This window comes from Lithobates pipiens, unplaced genomic scaffold, assembly GCF_037356315.1.
Source record: "Lithobates pipiens isolate NorthernLeopardFrog02 unplaced genomic scaffold, aLitPip1_a1.2 Scaffold_13, whole genome shotgun sequence".
Taxonomy (NCBI): domain Eukaryota; kingdom Metazoa; phylum Chordata; class Amphibia; order Anura; family Ranidae; genus Lithobates; species Lithobates pipiens.
Genome location: NW_027507718.1, coordinates 426,224,538 through 426,239,502, shown reverse-complemented (window position 1 = coordinate 426,239,502; position 14,965 = coordinate 426,224,538). Strand labels below are relative to the sequence as shown.

The window sequence follows — 14,965 nt, the reverse complement described above, 5'->3', positions numbered from 1 at the left end:
ATTAGAGCTTTATTTATTTCAGGGTCCAGCGCCATCTGACCTGTACACAAAAGCTTTTACAGTTCTAACTGTGATCTGTGGTATTTGATTTCAACTTTTTAGAGCCAATAACCTTTTTGGCATCAACATCATTATGAAACAAAAATAAGGAGAAAACAAAAAAAATTAAAAATAAAATATATATAAGAATACGTGTTTGGATAATAATGGTGTACAAGGTGCAAAAACAAACACTGTCATTTACAAACTAAATAATTTTTCTCCATAAACAAGCAAGGGTTTTTAATTCACTGTTCTGAAGGAAACCTTAAAGTTAAAATTTCTTCCTGCCCAAAACTTCAGGTCTGTCTACCTGATATCTCAGTTATAAGTGACTTCAGAGGGTTGAATCACCAATTAGCTTCTTTTAACTGGTGGGACTCCATCACAAACACGCCTTCCTACCACATAGTCTCACTAATCACTACTAATACTGTACCTAGAGGTGTTTCAGTCATTTTAGTTCAGTCTTACCTTATTAAAAGTTTTGTTATATACAGAAAAGCAAAAGTACAGGAAAAAAAATGTACTTGCAAAAACAGTTAAAGTGGTTGTAAAAGCACAAGTCTTTTTTACCTTCATGCATAAGGGTAAAAAACCTTCTATGTGCAGCAGCTCCCTAATACTTACCTGAGCACCCTCTCCATCCAGCGATGTCCACGAGAGCCTTGCCTCTCTGGGTACTTGCACTCCTGATTGTTTTTTGGCAGCAGAGGGAGCCATTGACTCTTGCTGCTGTCAGTCACAGCCGGTGAGCCAATCAGAAGACGAAGGGGGCTGTAAAGAGCAGCAGCTCCATGTGTGAATGGACACACAGAGCCGCGGCTTGGGAGCGTGCTTGCTTGGGTGCCGACAGAGCAAATTGCTTGCTGTGGGGGGACACGGCAGCAGCGAGGAACCAGGAGCACCAGCGTGGGACCCGAGCAGAGGAGGATCCGAGTTGCTTTGAGCAAAACCATTGCCCAGAGCAGGTAAGTATAACATGTTTGTTTTTTTTGTTTTTTAAAACAAGGCTTTAATATCACTTCAAGTTTTTACAACACGGGTGGTCTTACATACAAGGGAACAATAAAAAAATGCACAAAATACCACCACATCAGTGTCGTCCTATGGTGTTTTGGTCATTTTGATGGGCTCTCCAGTAATATAAATGAACAGAGTTGTTGTATCCAGGGCCAGATTTGACCCAGATATTTGGGGATAAAGTATGGTTGGATTAAAACTCATGTTTATTTATTTATTTATTTTTGGGGCATTCTGTGTCCCATTTTAGGGAGATTTTCCTTTCCAACAATTGAAAGGGGACCTCTCCAGAGTTGGAGAAAACTTGTCTTAGCCCTTGTACACGCGGTCGGATATTCCGATGGAAAATGTCAGTTCGAACCGTGTTGTCGGATAATCCGACTGTGTGTGGACTCCATCGGACTGTTTCCGTCAGAATATCCGACCGACAAAGTTTTAGAACTGGGCTATAAAATTTCCCCACAACATGATCCAATCGGACTTTGTCCGATTTTGTGTAGAGAATTCCGATCGGACAAAGTGCCACACATGCGCAGATCAAATTCCTAGACCAAAGCTATAGGCTGCTAGCCTGAACGTAGTCCCTTCATAACAAAATAACGTCATCACGTTACGAACGATCGGATTTTCCGACAACTTAGTCCAACCATGTGTATGCAACACAAGTTTTGGACAAAATCCGTCAGACAAAATCCAACGGATTTTGTTGTCGGAATGTCCGACCGTGTGTACAAGGGCTAAAACAGTTGTCACCAAAACAAGTCTTCCCATTGCATGCATTCTCTGCCATTTCTCTCCTGATAAGTTAGATTTTCTCTTAACTTCAGTCCTTCTTGCAATGATCACCAGAACAAATAGGGTGAATACCCCAACATTAGGTATCCCTGACATGTGTCAGTTGTATCATGTACTTGTAATAAAAAAAGGTATCCTGTTTACTTTGCATTGCTTCCTTTGTGTGAAATACCTGGTGATTCTGCTAGTCCCCCAGCTTTCCTATTTCAAACTGACCACATTAGGGCATGGAAACCAATCCATTACAGCATGTTCAGACTTCAATCCTGTGATCCTGTGATCATACTTGTGCAAAGAGGCTTGCATGTACAGCTCTTTAATGGAAAGATCAGTGCGTTGCTGTTTTTCTGTCTCCCGATGACATGCCTGCCCTGCACTATCCACCCCCAGCTCACTTCTTGCTCACTCTAGCGGCCACCGAAGAGGGGTGACAGTTCATTGTACTGGGCTGGCCCGGGTATCATGCGAACACTGCGAACACTGCGAACACTGTGACCAATCACAACATTCACAAGTCAGTTGTACTTAAAGTGGTGTTGCCACCAAAAAAAAAGAAATAAATAGCTGAAAATTCATTAAAAAAATTAAAAATAATAATTTACTCACCTCTAAATGCCTGTTGCTAGGGGGTCCCTCGTAGTCTGCCTTCTTCAATGCCCGGGCTGGTGACATCACTTCCCCTCGCACCACACAGTCATCTGGGACCTGTCACGTGTCCCAGATGACTGTGTGGCGTATCGCGGCACCCGGAGCCGCTCACGCATGCGCAGTGGGTGCCCATCTGTAAAGCCACAGCCGGGTGCCCACAGTAAGAATACCAGTGCTGCGAGCATAGCGGGGAACGAGGGGGGCTTCGTTCCCCTGCATCGCTTGACCCTGGGACAGGTAAGTGTTCGATTATTAAAAGTCAGCAGCTGCAGTATTTGTAGCTGCTGACTTTTACATTTTTTTTTTTTTTTTAGGGGGCACCCCACTTTAATGAATGACTTTCATTCATAGCCATTCATTGTGTACTGTTGTGATGATCTCTGTGATTGGTATCCCTGATCATCACCACACCAATCATCTGGTGACACTATACTGCTCTGGTGACCGTTTGTAAAAATTACTTGATTTAATTTCTTCATTTTCCAAAAAACTCACCATGCCTCTTACTAAATATCTTGGACTGTCTAATTTTCAAAAATGGGTCATTTGGGAAGTATTTGTACTGTCCTGGCAGTTTAAGGCCTCAACAAATGAGATAGGAAGAGGGATCATTAGGGTGGATCAATTTTCAAACATACTGTATATACCCCAGTTTGGAAACTCTATAATGTTCACACAGACTCACAGACTAGATTAGAATAATACATGATTTGGGTTATTTTCACCAAAGAAATGTAGCAAAATACATTTTGGGCTACATTTATGAATAAAGATTCATAAATTATAATTATATTTGTAAAAATGTTGTAATGGAAATGAAGGAAATGCTTGTTTTTTTGTGCAAATTTGTAATATTTTTATAAAAAAAAAAAAAACAAACAAACACACTAGTGATCAACTACTTCCCGACCAGCAAGTTGGTTTTCCCCGGCGCGAATCACTGTCATTGTACATCGGGCGCCTACACGGCAATCTGTGGGCACGCACGAGTGCCCATTCGCTATCAAGGGAGCCAATCAGCGGGTCCGGTGGACTCGATGTCCACCCGCAATCGTTCCACAGAGAGGCAGAACAGGGATCTGCCAGTGTAAACAAACAGATCCCCATTCTGTCAGGGCAGTATCAGGAACAGCGATCTCTCTTTACTCCCTGTCAGTCCACTCTCCCTCAGTTAGAAAGCACCTCCCTAGGGAACATTTAACCCTTTGATCACCCTTGGTGTTAAGCAGCACATTTTTATAGCACTGATCGCTGTATAAATGTCACTGGTCCCAAAAAAGTGTCAGATTTGTCCACTGCAATTTGCAGTCCCGCTAAAATTATCAGATCACCGCCACTAGTAAAAAAATAAAAGAAAAAAATAATAAAAATGCCATAAATCTATCCCCTATTTTATAGATGTGATACCTTTTGCGCAAACCAATCAATATACACTAATTGGGATCTTTTTTATCAAAAATGTGTAGAAGATTTTTTTGGGATATTTATTCAAAACTGTTGCTCTTTTTTTTGTTTATAGCACAAAAAAATAAAAATCGCAGCGGTGAAAAAAGAAAGCTCTATTTATGGGAAAAGAAAGGAGATCAATTTTGTTTGGGTACAGTGTCGCACAACCATGTAATTGTCAGTTAAAGTGATGCAGTGCGGTGTCACAAAAAATGGCCTGGTCATTAAGGCGGAAATCTTTGTGGGGCTGAAGTGGTTAAATACCACCAACAGAAACTGCTATCTCTCTCAAAAAAATGATACCAATTTAATTTGGGTACCATGTTGCATGGCTGAGTAATTGCCATTCAAATTGTGACAATGCTGAAAGCTGAAAATTGGCCAATCCAGGAAGGGGGTAAATGTGTCTGGTATTGAAGTAACTAAAAAAATAAATAAAAAAAATACTTTAAATAGTATAAAAATTTTATAGTTTTAATAACTAATAAATAAAGTATTTAATAACTAATTATAAATTACATTTGTAGTTTTTAGGCACTACAAATATACAATATAGTATTTTTATTTGCATAGCTGATATCCTGTCCCACTTAAAGTATCATGACCCTCATCACTTCCAAAGTCCTTTAGCAAAAAAGATTATTATTATTTAGGACAACGTGTTTAAAGTAAAGTTCTGTACATTATCAGATAACTCATTGGGGTTAATTTACCAAAGGCAAATAGTCTGTGCATTTTGCAAGTGCAGTTGCACTTGTTTTGCCCAAAGCTTAATGAATGTGGTAAAGCTCTGTTGATTGCCATCAACCAATCATATACAATAAAAAAAAAGATTTTTCTTAATTTTCCTTGCACCTATTCGGCATTCTCTACAAAGCGAAGCTTTACTATGTTACATTTATTAAGGAAAACGCGTGCAACTGCACTTGCAAAGTGCACAGTCTATTTGCCTTTAGTAAATCAATTCCTAGGAGTTTGCAAGCCTAATAAAATGCAGCTACCCATATGGCTGATATCTTATCTCAAAAGCAATTAAGCAAGGACTCTGAATGAAATGGTGTCAGACACAGAGCTTTCCCTTTCACTTTCTGGCTAATTCAGAAATCTTTAAATGTAATGCGCAATTGAACCTTCAGTTTAAATCAACTAAATATATTACAGGCATATCAAAACAAAAGGCGTTCAATGCCTTAGCCCGTGTACACACGGTCGGACATTCCGACCACAAAATCCGTCAGATTTTTTCCGACGGATTTTGTCCGAATCTGGTGTTGCATAGACACGGTCGGACAAAGTTGTCGGAAAATCCGATCGTTCAGAATGTGATGACGTTATTTCGTTACGACGGGACTATGTTCAGGCTAGTAGCCAATAGCTTTGGTCTAGGAATTTGATCTGAGCATGCAAGGCACTTTGTCTGTCGGAATTCTCTACAAACGATCGGAAAAAGTCAGATCGGATTTTTTTGTCTGAAAATTTTAGATCCTGCTCTCAAATTTTTTTCCGTCGGAATTTCCGACAATATAATCCGATCAGAGTTATTCCATCTGAATTTCCAACCGTGTGTACAGGGCATAACAGTTTGTTTTCTTTTTAAAGCAGCCACAGCCTAAGTAGAAATCCTGCCAGGAGAATTAAACCCTTGCTCTCTGTATGAAAGCAATGGTCTCCCTGAAGAGGTCATACATAATACCCCTTACCAGGTCAGACCTATAGCTCTGAAATCAGCAAAACTCATGCTCCAATCTGATTGGCTCTGCTCAGCAGGGGCTGTAAAGAGATCACTATTTTCACACAGAGAGTAAGGGTCCTTCTGTAGAGCACACTGGAAGAATACTTGCTTTTCTACCTATGCTGCTACAAATCAGTTGTACGACATTGAACACCTTTTGTTACATATATTGTCTGGGACATAATGTGCACTGAAATGTATTTATAATTGTTAAAAAAAAAAAAATTTACCTTTTTTTATTTTTATTTTGCATTGGAACCTGCAGAGCATTGTAATCATGAAAAGTGGATCATGGGTGCAATGCACAGGCTCCTGCAGACTCTTCCACTACCTTCATACAGGCCTTCATACAGGCCTACCGTTATGGAGCTTGAGGAGGAAATCAATGGCCTACAACTGCGGTGGGGTCCCTCTGCTGTGCTAGTGATAGGACTTACATATCTCTGTGACAGGATCTGTGAATGGATGACGTGGCCGTGAGAGTGGAGAGTGGAGCCATGCACAGTCATGCCATATTAAAAAACCATACTGCAGGAAAAAAACAAACTTGTATTTCATAGAAGTTTGGAGGAGGCAATTTGGGGGTAGGTAGATGGGACTGTAAGGCCGCGTACACACGCGCGGACTGTTCGCCCAACTTTGTCCGTCCAACAGTTTCGGCAAACAGTCCGCTCAAACTTAGCATGGACGGACATGGCCACACACGACGGACGAACAGTTTGCTGAAACCGTGCGCGATGACGTTTCGGCACGCACGACGGATCGAAAATTTCGACGTCCAATACACTGCAATGCAACCTTCCGACGTGGAAATCCTTTCTGAGCATGCGCGAGACTTAGTTGGCCGAACAAGCCTACACACGAGCGAACAGTCCGCTGAAACCTTGTTTCAGCGGACAGTTTTTCGGAATTTCCGTAAGACCTTGTTCGTCCAACTGTCCGCTGAAACTGTCCGCTGAAGCCCCACACACGAGCGGACTGTCCGCCCAAACACTGTTCAGCGGACAAGGTTGGGCGAACAGTCCGCCCGTGTGTACGCGGCCTGACTATTTTTCTTCTCATGTACTTCTAAATATGGGTGTAAAATGAAAGATTAGGGGGGTTACTTACGAAAGGCAAATCCACTTTGCACTACAAGTGCACTTGGAAGTGCAGTCGCTGTAAATCTGAGGAGTAGATCTGAAATGAGTGGAAGCTCTGCTGATTTTATAATCCAAACATGTGCAAGCTAAAATGCTGTTTTTTGTTTTGCTTGCATGTCCCCCTCGGATCTACAGCGACTTTACTTCCAAGTGCACTTTCATGTGCACTTGCAGTGCAAAGTGGAATTGCCTTTAGTAAATAACCCCCTAGGCCTTTAACCCCCCTAGCGGTAATCCCGAGTCTGGCTCGGGTTGGGAATTTACTAGCAGGAGCGGTAACCCTGAGCCAGACTCGGGATCGCATCGCTGGATACAGGGAGGACACAGGGAGAAGTTACTTACCTTGTCCCCTGGATCCAGCGATGTCCTCCGCGCTGTGTGATCAAGCTGTCCTCCGCTCGATTCACAGTGCCGAATGCCGCCGAGCTCCGTTCCCTGCGGCGTTACGGCGCACGGGAGCGGAGAACGGCGGCAAATTCAAAAAAGTAAAAAGACACAAAACACACACAGCACTGTAATCTTACAGATTACAGTACTGTATTAAAAAATACACACCCCCTTTGTCCCTAGTGGTCTGTGCAATGCCCTGCATGCACTTTTATATTATAAATACAGTTTTTTCTGCCTGAAATTTGGAGATTGTCCATAGCAACCAAAACGTGTCCCTTTTTCAGTGTTTTAGGATTTGATTACATTATTGAATATTTTTTATTATTCTTTATTATTTTATAAACTTTATCATACCCGGGATGTCTGCTAGACTCTAGTTTGAACAGATTTAAGAGAGTTATTCCTAAGAATTACAGGACTACAAAATAAAAGCCAGATTTCCATGCAAAATAATTGTACCGCTTTCAGCACCTAAAACCAGAACGAATCATACCGCCAGGGAGGTTAAAGAACCATTTATGGGTCTTCTACTCAGTGTAGGCTGTGCTGAAATGTAGAGGTGGTTTCTAGAACTGCCATATTTTACAGCCCTTTATAGAGAACAGAGAGGCATTCACATGAAGCCTTGGTCCTCAGAATACAACACCCTACCATACTCACTAGGGTCAAATAATAAGTAGAATGTCTTTGGATTATGAGGGGAAGGAGGTACTAGGTAAACAGACAAACTCCATGCAAATATTTTGCTTGGGAAGAATTGCATACAGAGTCGATAGCTGCAAAACAGGCATGCTAGACACTCAATTACATTGCTACCCACCTATATTTGATCACCATTCACCAAGAGTAGCTTTAGGTTGTCCAGGGATGCCACAGTTATTAACTATTAAAGCAGAGTTGCACCCAAAAATGGAACTTCCTCTTTAAGTGATGGTGACCCCCTGCATGCCACATTTGGCATGTCATTGTTTTGAAAGTGGGGAGCGGATACCCTCTTTTTAGAGGGACCCAGCTCCCACTTCCTCCCAGGGCTCTGTGGTGCCAGAAGGACTTTCAGCTCTCTCCCCTCCCTCCTTGCAATCTTCTGGGACATGTCACAGGTCCCAGAAGATTGTCCGGCCATTCACAGTGCACACCGCAGCTCGTGCATGCGCAGTGCATGCACGGCTGTGAAGCCATACCCGGGCGCCCACAGTTACGATGCCGGCGCCACAGAGAGGAGGGCGAGAGGAGTGGGACTTTGTTCACCCACATCGTTGTACTGTGGAACAGGTGAGTGTCTGATTATGAAAAGTCAGAAGCTACCCTTTTTGTAGCTGCTGATATTTAAGTTATACAATAGCAGGTAGCAGAAACTGTGTCGCTTATGCCCAGTGGCAAAGCTAGACAGTCTTTAAAGGAAACCACCAGTGGAGGTCTTCCTTTGCTGCCACTTTGTTTACCTGGCTGAGCTGTCATTGCACTGGCATCCCCAGGATCCCTTCAGGTGTGCCGATCCCTGCTTGTCAGTGCCAGCCGCAAGAGTAGAGATACCGTTGTCAGCAGTATCACCCTTCTCAATGTGACATCCAGGGCACACCCCCCCCCCCCCTTAGTTTCAGCTCTTCTTATGCCATACCATGTGGAGCTATTTATTCCATCTGTTAACAATCATTTACCGTATATACTCGAGTATAGGCCGACCCGAATATAAGCCGAGGCCCCCAATTTACCCCCAAAAAACTGGAAAACTTATTGACTCGTGTATAAGCCGAGGGTGAGACATGGCTGTCCATCCCTGTGTGTCCGTCCATCCCTGTGTGTGTGTCCGTCCATCCATCCCTGTGTGTGTGTCCATCCATCCATCCATCCATCCATCCCTGTGTGTGTGTCCGTCCATCCATCCCTGTGTGTGTATCCATCCATCCATCCATCCCTGTGTGTGTGTGTGTGTGTGTGTATGTGTGTGTGTGTGTGTGTGTATTCATCCATCCATCCATCCCTGTGTGTGTGTGTGTGTGTGTATCCATCCATCCATCCATCCGTGTGTGTGTGTGTGTGTGTGTGTGTGTGTGTGTGTGTGTGTGTGTGTGTGTGTGTGTGTGTGTGTGTGTGTGTGTGTGTGTGTGTGTCCGTGCAGCCTTGTGTGTGTGTCCAGCCTACCTGTGTCCCAAGCCTCCGTCCCGAGCCGCCGTCGTCCCGAGCCTCCTCTGTCCCGAGCCTCCTCTGTCCCGTGCCTCCTCTGTCCCGTGCCTCCTCTGTCCCGTGCCTCCTCTGTCCCGTGCCTCCTCTGTCCCGTGCCTCCTCTGTCCCGTGCCTCCTCTGTCCCGTGCCTCCTCTGTCCCGTGCCTCCTCCGTCCCGTGTCGTGCCGATGGATCGCCGCTCTTCTCGGCGGCCATTCTACAATTCAAAAGCCGCGCCTCCGTCCTCCGCCTGTGATAGGCGGAACACTCAATTTCCCAGCAGCCTGTGTTCCGCCTATCACGGACATCCTCTCATACTCGTCCGTAGTATGAGAATGAACGGATGTCCGTGATAGGCGGAACACTGACTGCTGAGAAATTCAGTGTTCCGCCTATCACAGGCGGAGGCGGAGAAGGAGGCGCGGCTTTTGAATTTTAATGTCCGCCGTCTGTCTGCTCGATACGCTGATCGAGCAGTCAGACAGCGGTGACTCGAGTATAAGCCGAGGGGGCACTTTCAGCCTCAAAAAAGAGGCTGAAAATCTCGGCTTATACGGTATAGATTCATTGGAAACTAATTTATCAGCACAACCATAGCTCCCAACTGTCCTTGATTTTGAGGGACTGTGCCTGATTTGGAACAAAGTCCCTCTGTCCCTCTCCCCCCCTCATTTTGGTCTGATCTATATAGTTGTATATAAAATGCACTTTTTATCATTCAAAAAGTGTTTACCGGTGATAACCCTTTCATCCAATTCCTAACTTGCTGCATTTGTAAATTTCAAAAATCAGTATAAAAGAATAGTAGTGGTAAAAAAGGCACTTGTGGGTTTAACTAATCATTTTTGTATACTTTTCCTTTAAGGGAGTGTGGCAGGGGGTGTGTCCTATGCCTACATACCTTTGCTAATAGGTGTCCCTCTTTCCCATCTCAAAATGTTGGGGGGGTATGAGCACACCTGTCACAATTTGTCCTGTTGAGCCATGTCCCTAAGAAATCCCAAATTGTGCAGCTGTCACCAGAACAGAAATAGAGGTGAAATCTTCTAATGGGACTCCTGTTCTAGTGACACAGACAACTGTCTACAATTGGATTTCCCTGTCTTTGAGAGATTTCTTCTCACTTTCTATTGTGTCTTGAGTAGGAAGTGAATTAGACAGCAATAATAATAATAATAATATATTTTTTTATATAATATTATAAATATAATAATAATAATAATAACAATAATAACAATAATATTAACAATAATAATAATAATAATAATAATAATACTAACAATAATAATACATAATAATAATAATAACAGGGGCCTTGCATTTATTCACTTTATTTAAAATGAGAAATTATTTTTTTTTGCTTTAGAAGTAGCTATATTTTGTGATATCTGCACCATGTTGTAAATAGTTTTGGTTCCCAGTTACACCATATACTATTTATTTAAAAACACATAATTGTATCACTCGTAACTTTGTCAGTATACAATACATGGTATCAGTGATAACATCTTTTATTAGGGATGCACTTGAAAAAGTCAAGAACACAGGCTGATCTTGCTGTGCTCATCTCACAGTGAGAGACAGCCTTGTAAGTGGTGTTTACCATTTATACTACAATAAAGTTAATGGTGAGCTGCAATGGAAAACAAAAAGTTTCTAAGGAAGTCACATAAAGAATAACTGCAAGGCTAATAGTAGAGAGCCCATATAAACATTGCCTGGGGCTATAGAGCGGTACAGACAACTTGAGTTGCATTTCAAGTGACAAAGCTGAGCCAGGACTGAGATTCCAGCATCTCGCATGTCTTCTACCCACCATCACATTTCTCTTACCTTATTGTAGATCTGAAAATGTCATTGTTACTGGATCCGTGTAAGCTCCTTATCACCATTCTGTTCTCCAGTACAACATACATGCTGTGTAAATATGCTAGCCATACCATCTATTAATTCAGCTTTTCCTGGTTCCGCTTCAGACTTTGCCCATACATAAAAAAAAAACGTTAAGAAAGGAGGGCTCAGCTCTTTCCTTTTTTGTGTTATTACCTGAGCAAGTCAATAAGTCACACCCAGTTCTGTAAACTGTAAGACTGAGTCAATGGAAAGGAATGTTTATTTCAGTATGAGCTGCAGGAGATTTCAACACAACATCATTTAAACTAGACAATGCTAATTATTTATTATAGCAAACAATTGGGGGTTATTTACTAAAGGTAACTCCACTTTGCACTACGAGTACACTTGGAAGTGCAGTCACTGTAAATTCGAGGGGGACATGCAAGGAAAATAAGAAACAGCATATAAGCTTGCACATGATTGGATGATAAAATCAGCAGAGCTTCCCCTCATTTCATATCTACTCCTCAGATTTACAGCGACTGCACTTCCAAGTGCACTTGCAGTGAACTTGTAGTGCAAAGTGGATTTTCCTTTCGTAAATAACCCCCTATAAGTTGTAAACATATAGTAAGCTATGGTATTCGATTAGTTATTATTAAATAATGATTCAATAATAATGATTATTAAATGATCTCACATTAGTCTGCCACCATGAAGTTGATGACATTTTATTGGTTGCTGAAAGGTAAAACACTTTAACTTAACCATAAATACAAAAGGGTAGTCGCACAAGTGATGCCACTACCCTAAAGCTTGGAATGCTTTGGAGTGGGGAAAACAGCAATATACTTTCGACATTGTCTGATGTCAGAAGATAAAGTAGTGACTAGAAAATATTTTCAAACCTATCTTATCAATCTTTTCCCTCTGGATTATTTGGGCTGTGATTTTCAGTAACATGTACATTACCTCAACACAATAGTGTGAATATAGTCTAAAGCCAGTCTAAAGCCAGCCATAGACGGGACTGGTCAAGATTCGATCCATCTATGGGCAAGCTGGCTGTCCCTGCCAGGAAAGCACAGCAATTACTGCTAGCAACTATAGCCACCGGCAATAATCGAATGCTAGAAATTCAACATACTGGTTCTACCCAAGTTGATTGATGGATCGACTTGGGTACAACCAGCATGCCGAATTTCTATCATTCGATTATTGCCAGTGGCTATTAGTGATGGACGAACGTTTCGCCCGGCGGTCGTTTCGCGGCGAATTTCCGACATTCGCGGTCCGCACGTTCGAACGCCTTTTTCCGTCGTTCGCCGCGGCGGACTTACGTGTTTAATGTATACAAGAACTTTAACCTTTGGTGACACGTTTATCATGTGATACAGGACAGCCAATTGAGACATGACAGCACATGGACACTTGGACATTCCCCCTAACCTATAAATACACCCGATCCGGTGGCCATTTTACATTCTTTCTTCTGTTACGATAGGGACAGGTTCCTGTGTGGAGTAGGGAGAGATAAACCACTAGCTATTTGGTACACAAAAGTTCTTTTCAGGACTGGTATAGGTGTTAGGTGTTGATAGGTTTGCTGTGCTGCTGATTCTTGCAGCAGCCTGAGTGTCTTTTGTTAGTTTAGAGAAAGGGAAAGGACGGTGTATGCTACAGGGACAGCCAGATTAGTCTTTCATCATCATCATCATCATCATCATCATTAGCTGTTACTATCAAGGTCCACAAAAGAGCTGTTCCAGTAACCACTAATCGTTCTCTTTTTTTGCCAATTTGTATAGGGACAGGAAGGAAGCAGTGTTGTCAGGCAGTGAGGGTAATTTTAAAGACTTGCTGTTATTATTAGTTCCACAAAGGTTCTTTTCAGGACTGGTATCAGTGGTACAGTAATAGGCTTGTACATGTATAATATTCTTTCTTCCAAATATAGAAAGGATATTATACTTGACTGCTGCCCTTCTGCTGCAGTCTGCTAAACATTCACAACTCACTTGTTCCACAAAAGTTCTTATAAGGACTGGTAACTTGGTATAGGGTGCTACGGTACATAGGCTTGAGTGCGGTACAGTCTGCTGTTCTGTAAGGACCGCTATCGGTCCACAATAGATAGGGTTGACGTGCACCACTGCTGACCGCTGCCCTATACTGCAGCAGTCCTTCAGCGGTATAGGGACTGACGTACAGTCTGCTAATCACTAACACACAACCTGCTTGTTCCACAAAAGTTCTTATAAGGACTGGTAACTTGGTATAGGGTGCTACGGTACATAGGCTTGAGTGCGGTACAGTCTGCTGTTCTGTAAGGACCGCTATCGGTCCACAATAGATAGGGTTGACGTGCACCACTGCTGACCGCTGCCCTATACTGCAGCAGTCCTTCAGCGGTATAGGGACTGACGTACAGTCTGCTAATCACTAACACACAACCTGCTTGTTCCACAAAAGTTCTTATAAGGACTGGTAACTTGGTATAGGGTGCTACGGTACATAGGCTTGAGTGCGGTACAGTCTGCTGTTCTGTAAGGACCGCTATCGGTCCACAATAGATAGGGTTGACGTGCACCACTGCTGACCGCTGCCCTATACTGCAGCAGTCCTTCAGCGGTATAGGGACTGACGTACAGTCTGCTAAACACTAATACACAACCTGCTTGGTCCACAAAAGTTCTTATAAGGACTGGTAACTTGGTATAGGGTGCTACGGTACATAGGCTTGAGTGCGGTACAGTCTGCTGTTCTGTAAGGACCGCTATCGGTCCACAATAGATAGGGTTGACGTGCACCACTGCTGACCGCTGCCCTATACTGCAGCAGTCCTTCAGCGGTATAGGGACTGACGTACAGTCTGCTAAACACTAATACACAACCTGCTTGGTCCACAAAAGTTCTTATAAGGACTGGTAACTTGGTATAGGGTGCTACGGTACATAGGCTTGAGTGCGGTACAGTCTGCTGTTCTGTAAGGACCGCTATCGGTCCACAATAGATAGGGTTGACGTGCACCACTGCTGACCGCTGCCCTATACTGCAGCAGTCCTTCAGCGGTATAGGGACTGACGTACAGTCTGCTAAACACTAATACACAACCTGCTTGGTCCACAAAAGTTCTTATAAGGACTGGTAACTTGGTATAGGGTGCTACGGTACATAGGCTTGAGTGCGGTACAGTCTGCTGTTCTGTAAGGACCGCTATCGGTCCACAATAGATAGGGTTGACGTGCACCACTGCTGACCGCTGCCCTATACTGCAGCAGTCCTTCAGCGGTATAGGGACTGACGTACAGTCTGCTAAACACTAATACACAACCTGCTTGGTCCACAAAAGTTCTTATAAGGACTGGTAACTTGGTATAGGGTGCTACGGTACATAGGCTTGAGTGCGGTACAGTCTGCTGTTCTGTAAGGACCGCTATCGGTCCACAATAGATAGGGTTGACGTGCACCACTGCTGACCGCTGCCCTATACTGCAGCAGTCCTTCAGCGGTATAGGGACTGACGTACAGTCTGCTAAACACTAATACACAACCTGCTTGGTCCACAAAAGTTCTTATAAGGACTGGTAACTTGGTATAGGGTGCTACGGTACATAGGCTTGAGTGCGGTACAGTCTGCTGTTCTGTAAGGACCGCTATCGGTCCACAATAGATAGGGTTGACGTGCACCACTGCTGACCGCTGCCCTATACTGCAGCAGTCCTTCAGCGGTATAGGGACTGACGTACAG

General features: G+C 43.2%; 1 protein-coding gene across 3 annotated transcripts in view; it reads right to left on the bottom strand.

The window, feature by feature from the left end:
- ARAP2 (ArfGAP with RhoGAP domain, ankyrin repeat and PH domain 2) overlaps window positions 1-11,409 on the bottom strand; it is a 609,403-nt gene extending 597,994 nt beyond the window's left edge. For 2 of the 3 annotated variants that reach the window (XM_077477663.1, XM_077477664.1), the window contains exon 1: window positions 11,212-11,407. The gene's annotated coding sequence lies outside the window, so the exon portion shown is untranslated. Of the gene's footprint in view, window positions 1-11,211 lie in introns of all 3 variants that reach the window. The other variant, XR_013272356.1, reaches the window with a different exon arrangement.
- Between the last annotated feature and the right edge of the window lie 3,556 nt (window positions 11,410-14,965).